Below are 8,508 nucleotides of genomic sequence, written 5' to 3' on the forward strand. Positions count from 1 at the left end.
TATGACCCTCCTCCAAGCCTCAGTTAGGTTTTTGTGCCCGTCCGAGCAGGGTGCAATCTAGGTGGCTCTCCTAAAGAGCTGCTTAGAAAAAGTTATTAGGTTTTTTATTTTCAGTGAGTCCTGCTGGCAACAGGCTCACTGCAACGAGGGACTTAGGGGAGAAGAAGTGAACTCACCTGCGTGCAGGATGGATTGGCTTCTTAGGCTACTGGACACCATTAGCTCCAGAGGGATCGAACACAGGCCCAGCCATGGAGTCCGGTCCCGGAGCCGCGCCGCCGACCCCCTTGCAGATGCCGAAAAGTGAAGAGGTCCAGAAACCGGCGGCAGAAGACTTTTCAGTCTTCATGAGGTAGCGCACAGCACTGCAGCTGTGCGCCATTGTTGTCAGCACACTTCACACCAGCGGTCACTGAGGGTGCAGGGCGCTGGGGGGGGGCGCCCTGGGCAGCAATGATAATACCTTGTTCTGGCTAAAAATACATCACATATAGCCCCTGGGGCTATATGGATGTATTTAACCCCTGCCAGGTCTCACAAACACCGGGAGAAGAGCCCGCCGAAATAGGGGGCGGGGCCTATCTCCTCAGCACACAGCGCCATTTTCCTGCACAGCTCCGCTGCGAGGAAGGCTCCCAGGACTCTCCCCTGCACTGCACTACAGAAACAGGGTAAAACAGAGAGGGGGGGCACTTTTTTGGCGATATTGATATATTAAGCTGCTATAAAGGAAACAACACTTCTGTAGGGTTGTTCCTATATATTTATAGCGCTTGGGTGTGTGCTGGCAAACTCTCCCTCTGTCTCCCCAAAGGGCTAGTGGGGTCCTGTCTTCGATAAGAGCATTCCCTGTGTGTCTGCTGTGTGTCGGTACGTGTGTGTCGACATGTATGAGGACGATGTTGGTGTGGAGGCGGAGCAATTGCCGGTAATGGTGATGTCACCCCCTAGGGAGTCGACACCGGAATGGATGGCTTTGTTTATGGAATTACGTGATAATGTCAGCACGTTACAAAAATCAGTTGACGACATGAGACGGCCGGCAAACCAGTTAGTACCTGTCCAGGCGTCTCAGACACCGTCAGGGGCTGTAAAACGCCCTTTACCTCAGTCGGTCGACACAGACCCAGACACGGACACCGAATCTAGTGTCGACGGTGAAGAAACAAACGTATTTTCCAGTAGGGCCACACGTTATATGATCACGGCAATGAAGGAGGCTTTGCATATCTCTGATACTGCAAGTACCACAAAAAGGGGTATTATGTGGGGTCTGAAAAAACTACCTGTAGTTTTTCCTGAATCAGAGGAATTGAATGAAGTGTGTGATGAAGCGTGGGTTAACCCCGATAGAAAACTGCTAATTTCAAAGAAGTTATTGGCATTATATCCTTTCCCGCCAGAGGTTAGGGCGCGCTGGGAAACACCCCCTAGGGTGGATAAGGCACTCACACGCTTATCAAAACAAGTGGCGTTACCGTCTCCTGAAACGGCCGCCCTCAAGGATCCAGCTGATAGGAGGCTGGAAACTACCCTGAAAAGTATATACACTCATACTGGTGTTATACTGCGACCAGCCATCGCCTCTGCATGGATGTGCAGTGCTGGGGTGGTTTGGTCGGATTCCCTGACTGAAAATATTGATACCCTGGATAGGGACAGTATTTTATTGACTATAGAGCAATTAAAGGATGCTTTTCTTTATATGCGAGATGCTCAGAGGGATATTTGCACTCTGGCATCGAGAGTAAGTGCGATGTCCATATCTGCCAGAAGAAGTTTATGGACGCGACAGTGGTCAGGTGATGCGAATTCCAAACGGCATATGGAAGTATTGCCGTATAAAGGGGAGGAATTATTTGGGGTCGGTCTATCGGATTTGGTGGCCAGGGCAACAGCCGGGAAATCCACCTTTTTACCTCAGGTCCCCTCCCAACAGAAAAAGACACCGTCTTTTCAGCCGCAGTCCTTTCGTTCCTATAAGAACAAGCGGGCAAAAGGACAGTCATATCTGCCCCGAGGCAAAGGAAAGGGTAAGAGAGTGCACCAAGCAGCTCCCTCCCAGGAGCAGAAGCCCTCCCCGACTTCTGCAAAGCCCTCAGCATGACGTTGGGGCTTTACAAGCGGACTCAGGGGCGGTGGGGGGTCGACTCAAGAATTTCAGCGCACAGTGGGCTCACTCACAGGTGGACCCCTGGATCCTGCAGGTAGTATCTCAGGGTTACAGGTTGGAATTCGAGAAGTCTCCCCCTCGCCGGTTCCTAAAGTCTGCTCTGCCAACGTCTCCCTCAGACAGGGCGACGGTATTGGAAGCCATTCACAAGCTGTATTCTCAGCAGGTGATAGTCAAGGTACCCCTCCTACAACAGGGAAAGGGGTATTATTCCACACTATTTGTGGTACCGAAGCCGGACGGCTCGGTAAGACCTATTCTAAATCTGAAATCTTTGAACCTGTACATACAAAAATTCAAGTTCAAGATGGAGTCACTCAGAGCAGTGATAGCGAATCTGGAAGAAGGGGACTTTATGGTGTCCCTGGACATCAAGGATGCTTACCTGCATGTCCCAATTTGCCCTTCACATCAAGGGTACCTCAGGTTCGTGGTGCAAAACTGTCATTATCAGTTTCAGACGCTGCCGTTTGGATTGTCCACGGCACCTCGGGTCTTTTCCAAGGTAATGGCCGAAATGATGTTTCTTCTGCGAAGAAAAGGCGTATTAATTATCCCTTACTTGGACGATCTCCTGATAAGGGCAAGGTCCAGAGAACAGCTGGGGGACGTAGTAGCACTAACCCAAGTAGTGCTGCAACAGCACGGGTGGATTCTGAATTTTCCAAAATCTCAATTGACCCCGACGACACGTCTGCTGTTCCTGGGAATGATTCTGGACACGGTTCAGAAAAAGGTGTTTCTTCCGGAGGAGAAAGCCAGGGAGTTATCCGAACTTGTCAGGAACCTCCTAAAACCAGGAAAAGTGTCTGTGCATCAATGCACAAGAGTCCTGGGAAAAATGGTGGCTTCTTACGAAGCGATTCCATTTGGCAGATTCCACGCACGAACTTTTCAGTGGGATCTGCTGGACAAATGGTCCGGATCGCATCTGCAGATGCATCAGCGGATAACTTTGTCTCCACGGACAAGGGTGTCTCTTCTGTGGTGGTTGCAGAGTGCTCATCTGTTAGAGGGCCGCAGATTCGGCATACAGGACTGGGTCCTGGTGACCACGGATGCCAGTCTGAGAGGCTGGGGAGCGGTCACACAGGGAAGAAACTTCCAGGGAGTGTGGTCAAGCCTGGAGATGTCTCTTCACATAAATATACTGGAGCTAAGAGCGATTTACAATGCTCTAAGCCTGGCAAAACCTCTGCTTCAGGGTCAGCCGGTGTTGATCCAGTCGGACAACATCACGGCAGTCGCCCACGTAAACAGACAGGGCGGCACAAGAAGCAGGAGGGCAATGGCAGAAGCTGCAAGGAGTCTTCGCTGGGCGGAAGATCATGTGATAGCACTGTCAGCAGTGTTCATTCCGGGAGTGGACAACTGGGAAGCGGACTTCCTCAGCAGACACGATCTACACCCGGGAGAGTGGGGACTTCATCCAGAAGTCTTCCACATGATCGTGAACCGTTGGGAAAAACCAAAGGTGGATATGATGGCGTCCCGCCTCAACAAAAAACTGGACAGGTATTGCGCCAGGTCAAGAGACCCTCAGGCAATAGCTGTGGACGCTCTGGAAACACCGTGGGTGTTCCAGTCAGTGCATGTGTTTCCTCCTCTGCCTCTCATACCAAAAGTACTGAGAATTATACGGCAAAGGGGAGTAAGAACGATACTCGTGGCTCCGGATTGGCCAAGAAGAACTTGGTACCCGGCCGGAACTTCAGGAGATGCTCACGGAAGATCCGTGGCCTCTACCTCTAAGACGGGACCTGCTTCAGCAGGGACCGTGTCTATTCCAAGACTTACCGCGGCTGCATTTGACGGCATGGCGGTTGAACGCCGAATTCTAAGGGAAAAAGGCATTCCGGAAGAGGTCATCCCTACCCTGGTAAAAGCCAGGAAGGAGGTGACTGCACAACATTATCACCGCATTTGGAGAAAATATGTTGCGTGGTGTGAGGCCAGGAAGGCCCCGACGGAGGAATTTCAACTGGGTCGATTCCTACATTTCCTGCAAACAGGATTGTCTATGGGCCTCAAATTAGGGTCCATTAAGGTTCAAATTTCGGCCCTGTCGATTTTCTTCCAGAAAGAATTGGCTTCAGTTCCTGAAGTCCAGACTTTTGTAAAAGGAGTACTACATATACAGCCCCCGGTTGTGCCCCCAGTGGCTCCGTGGGATCTTAATGTAGTTTTGGATTTTCTCAAATCCCATTGGTTTGAGCAACTCAAATCGGTGGATTTGAAATATCTTACATGGAAAGTAACCATGCTACTGGCCCTGGCTTCAGCCAGGAGAGTGTCAGAATTGGCGGCTTTATCGTATAAAAGCCCATATCTGATTTTCCATTCGGACAGGGCAGAACTGCGGACGCGTCCTCAGTTTCTGCCTAAGGTGGTTTCAGCGTTTCACCTGAACCAGCCTATTGTGGTGCCTGCGGCTACTAGCGATTTGGAGGATTCCAAGTTGCTGGACGTTGTCAGGGCATTGAAAATATATATTTCAAGGACGGCTGGAGTCAGAAAATCTGACTCGCTGTTTATACTGTATGCACCCAACAAGCTGGGTGCTCCTGCTTCTAAGCAGACGATTGCTCGTTGGATTTGTAGCACAATTCAACTTGCACATTCTGTGGCAGGCCTGCCACAGCCTAAATCTATCAAGGCCCATTCCACAAGGAAGGTGGGCTCATCTTGGGCGGCTGCCCGAGGGGTCTCGGCATTACAACTCTGCCGAGCAGCTACGTGGTCGGGGGAGAACACGTTTGTAAAATTCTACAAATTTGATACCCTGGCTAAAGAGGACCTGGAGTTCTCTCATTCGGTGCTGCAGAGTCATCCGCACTCTCCCGCCCGTTTGGGAGCTTTGGTATAATCCCCATGGTCCTGACGGAGTCCCAGCATCCACTAGGACGTCAGAGAAAATAAGATTTTACTTACCGATAAATCTATTTCTCGTAGTCCGTAGTGGATGCTGGGCGCCCATCCCAAGTGCGGATTGTCTGCAATACTTGTACATAGTTATTGTTACAAAAAAATCGGGTTGTTGTTATTGTTGTGAGCCGTCTGTTCAGAGGCTCCTACGTTTGTCATACTGTTAACTGGGTTCAGATCACAAGTTGTACGGTGTGATTGGTGTGGCTGGTATGAGTCTTACCCGGGATTCAAAATCCTTCCTTATTGTGTACGCTCGTCCGGGCACAGTATCCTAACTGAGGCTTAGAGGAGGGTCATAGGGGGAGGAGCCAGTGCACACCACTTAGTCCTAAAGCTTTTATTTTTGTGCCCTGTCTCCTGCGGAGCCGCTAATCCCCATGGTCCTGACGGAGTCCCAGCATCCACTACGGACTACGAGAAATAGATTTATCGGTAAGTAAAATCTTATTTTTTTGCACCTGAATTTAACATTTTCGTCCGAAAACACATAAGATCTGGGATACGTTCCTGGACCTACGGCATGTGTTTTAGCGGCTGCAATCACGAAAAGTTTGGAATTTTTTCGAGGATTTTTCACCTGCCTCAGACAGGTGGAAAAAAATCCCAGATGAGATCTGACTTCAGGGCTATATTAGATAGCCCAGGGCGGATCAATTAGCAGCAGTTAATTACCGTGGCTAATTGGATATCCCCCTAAATCTGCATTTACTTTTAACTTCTACATAAGACCAATTAGGTATTATTCATTTCTTTCCGACCCCTTCCACACCTGTTTCTGCTGACAGGTGTGGTTTCATTTCATCTCGCTACCCCGGGGTAGCGAGGCACCCTAACCCTTTACGCAGCTAAACCTGATTACTATGGGCGCGATATGCTCGATAACGGGGATCACTTTAGAAAGGAGAATGGGTGTGATATATCATTTGAATTCCGCCCATTGTGTCAATTTCTAAGCAAAACAAACCTTTAAGTCTGTCACTGATGACGAAATGGCCGTGTGCTTTGTACTACAGGCTACATCCTCTCCACACAGAAACCTGTTGTGCACAGAGTAATCTATCATTTGTACAGAGAATTTCCCCCCTGCAAAGAGAGACTATCCATCTGCACAACACACCTCACTGCACAGACAATCACACCTTGGAATATAAATACTCTTGCCCACCCCTAGTCTGCAATATATGAATGATAGCAGGGACGGACTGGCATCCGAATTCAGCCCTGGCATGTGCATGCAATGAAATGCGGGCCAATCAGAGACCAGGGGCGTGGCTTCGTGGGTGTTGGGGGCGGGGCTAAGCTCTGTGCCCTACACTTTGAGGGATAAAAAAAAATTATAATAATATTCGGTAGCACTGAACCATCAATGGCGGGAAACCATCTGGTTCTTCCCCATCGATGGTAAAAGTATTAAACATCGTTAATAGACCATCAATGATTTCGAATCATCGATGGTCGATGGCCATCCCTATATCGGCCCTTCCGGCATTTGCCAGAAGTGCCAGATGGGCAGTCCGGCCCTGAATGATAGCCAATGAAAGCTGCTTTGCACAGAGATTCCCCATCCTTGCACAAAAACTTCCAGATTGACGCCTCTGGTTTATGCCACTGCTTGTAGGATTCAATCTGAAATATCTGTACCGTTTGGGCACATTTCTTAACAATATTCAATGTGATGGTTTAATCAGAGTCATTATTAAGAACCCATGGTCCCTTCTGAGCAATCATGTAGCAAAAAAAAAAAATCCCCTGCACCTTTAAAGTTTACACTATACCACTCTATTTACTAACACCGTGATATTCTCTTATTTTTTATAAATGACTAGAGAGATCGCCAGCAGCCACAGCAATCCAGAACCAGATTGGGGAGACAACTATGGACTGATGTGCAGAGCTTGTTGGCGCCACTTCCCCAGCCACTTGTCAGTTGTGCCCGTCAAGCCTCAACCACTGTCCATGCTGTCACTTGTAGTGCCATAAGAGCAGTCACATTATGTTATCCCTGATCCCCACAGACAAGGGTTCCCAGGAGGGGTCCAGTGCTATTTAGCATCTGGAACTCTCATCACCCGCATGGCTGAATTATGAGGCATGTGCACATGGGGCCTCTTGTCTAATGCAGAGGAGGTGTGACCAGTGCAAAAGTAGAAAAATTGCGTCATTTTGAGAGGAAAACAGAAACACCATTTTAGTACTTATGATTTATGGCCGACCGTGTGGCCAGCTGGGCACCTGGTTGTCATCATGCCGTTGCATTTCTGGGCCTATATTTATGTGGAGGCCTGGAGCTATAGGGGGTAATTCAGACCTGATCCCTGGGCTGCTAATTTTGCTGTCCTGCGTTCAGATAGTCCCCGTCTCCAGGGGGAGTGCCTATTCGCCGTGCAAGTGTGCGTTCCTATGTGTACGCTGAGCTGCTAAAATCCACTTTGTGCAGTGTGTGCGCAGCCCAGGACTTACTCCTGCAGTGCGATGAGAACGGGCTGATCGGGGCCGGAGCTGACGTCACACACCCTCCCTGAAAACACTTGGGAATGCCTGCATTGTTCCGGACACTCCCAGTAAACGGTCAGTTACCACCCACATACGCCCTCCTCCTGTTAATCACCTTGCCAACGCCCGTGTGATCGGATTTTTTGCACCATCCCGTCACTGACCGGCGATGCCCTTTGTTGCTGTCTGCCATGCGTGCGCATTGCGGTGCATATGCATGCGCAGTCAGTACCTGATCGCCCGCTGTGTGAAAAACGCCCAGCGATCAGATCTGAATCACCGCCGTAGTCTCATCTGCACCATTGTTAATCTGGTCCTGATCACCTGTCATTTGAAAAAATCAAGATGACAGTTTGAAAACATATTGGTCAATTAGAGCTTTCCTATTCTGTCTCCAAGATGCCCATAGGAAGTGTATTATGCAAACTGCCCTTTAATAAAACATCCACTTGATTATTTGCATCTAAAAATAACCTTTGTTGGGCCTGGTTCTGATTTACCCACAAGTCTGAGAACGTGCACCGCAGCCAACGCAAGCATCTTTGCATATCTTCAGTTGATTCCGAGTTGGACACATCTCAGCCGTCTCCCTCCAAATGGTAAATGGGCATCTGTGGGTGGCAACTGGGCATATGCAGGGAAGAGAACCTTTAGTGGGATAGTTAGTCATGGGAGTATAGTGGACTTGTAGCCAGCTTTGCATCTGCAGAGGATAATAATAAGAAGAAACGGCTGCGCAAAAGTGGAAGAACAACCACCAATGGCTAATGGGGAATAATTAATAATCAGAGCTGACGTAGAAAAAGAAAAGATTTATTATGTTCATAACATTAGTTAAGACATTCGGAGTCTACATATAAAATGCAATAAAAAACACACGAAAATAAAATGAAATATGTCAACACCTAGATCAT

Source organism: Pseudophryne corroboree, chromosome 6 (assembly GCF_028390025.1).
Source record: "Pseudophryne corroboree isolate aPseCor3 chromosome 6, aPseCor3.hap2, whole genome shotgun sequence".
NCBI classification, from domain to species: domain Eukaryota; kingdom Metazoa; phylum Chordata; class Amphibia; order Anura; family Myobatrachidae; genus Pseudophryne; species Pseudophryne corroboree.